This window comes from Pseudonaja textilis, chromosome 9, assembly GCF_049901715.1.
Source record: "Pseudonaja textilis isolate UNSWEBS1 chromosome 9, rPseTex1.2, whole genome shotgun sequence".
NCBI lineage: Eukaryota > Metazoa > Chordata > Lepidosauria > Squamata > Elapidae > Pseudonaja > Pseudonaja textilis.
In genome coordinates this window covers 4800989-4802305 of record NC_141998.1, presented here as the reverse complement: position 1 = coordinate 4802305, position 1317 = coordinate 4800989, and positions in this window count along the sequence as shown.

Here is a 1317-nt window from a genome sequence, read left to right as displayed (position 1 = left end):
CCTCCGTTTGATTCCACGGGAGGAAAAAAGAGAAGCGGCTATATTGGCCCATGAAATGGGGACTAAGTAACACTGCTTTTTTTTTATTGTCATAATGCCCCCTGAATGGCTCCAAAATGCATTCAATGTGTTTCTTTCACTGGAGTGCTGGTTACCGATCAATATTTCTTGAAAGTTGCCATGCTTAAAAACACTGACCTAACTCAATGCCTATATGTTACAACTTCCACTATGTTTTAGGTGGGGTAGCAAATCCCAAATCCCAATTCACAGGCAACCCAAAAGCTGGAACTCAGCACACTATTGCTGTATCTCTCAAATCTGGTATTTCCATCTTTTGCCAAGGTGGAACAAAGAGCCATGGAAAGATACATGCTCGGCAACCCAAGACAGGATAGAAAGACATCCTACACCTGGATTACAGAACAAACGGAACTATACGATGCTATCAAGAGAGTAAAAGAATTGAAATGGAAATGAGATGGTCACAGAGCAAGAAGAATTGATGGCAGGTGGACCAAGACAGCCATAGAATGGATCCCACTTGATTAAAAAAAAAAAGTCACTGAAAGAGACCTACAACAAGATGGATCGACGACATCAGCAAATATTGCAGGCCCAATGGGCCCCAGCTCAGTGTTAGATAGGTGTAGCAAGGAAGGAATGGACCCAGGCGTGTAGAGAACTTTTATTTATAAGCAGATTGAAAAAGTAAGAATTGTGGCCAGCGCTGGCTGTTTTATAGTCAGCGCTGTCCAATACTTCAGCCACTGACGGATCTCCGGTGTTCCTGCCAGTGGCTGAAACCAATAAGTGGAGTCTGACATTCTCCACTTTGCATCTGATGTGGTGTATGTAGATACAGCGTCATGCATATTTAACACTCAGGACCATCTGGGTTGGAAACATGTGGAAGAGGCCTTTATCCTGCAGGGCATAAACAATGGCTAAAGTGAAGATGATACAAGAAAATCCTCATTCACATATAACCTTAGGGATGCTCAAAAGTACCACTCAGAGAAGTACAGTTGTGTTTAGAGGAGCACCCAGGTTTGGGCTGTGGGTATTTCATGAGAAGGTTTCCTTTGCTCATGTGCTGAATTGTGGCCATGACACACAACAATGTGCAGAAGCAGCCATGCAAAGTATTAGTAGTGCTCTACAAAGCCTTAATAAGACCACACTTGGCATGCTGCATCCAGTTTTGGTCACCCCAAGACCAAAAAGATGTGGAGGCTTTGGAAAGAGTCCAGAGAAGAGCAACAAAGATGATTAGGGGCCTGGAAGCTAAAATATATGAACAATGCTTGGAGGAAC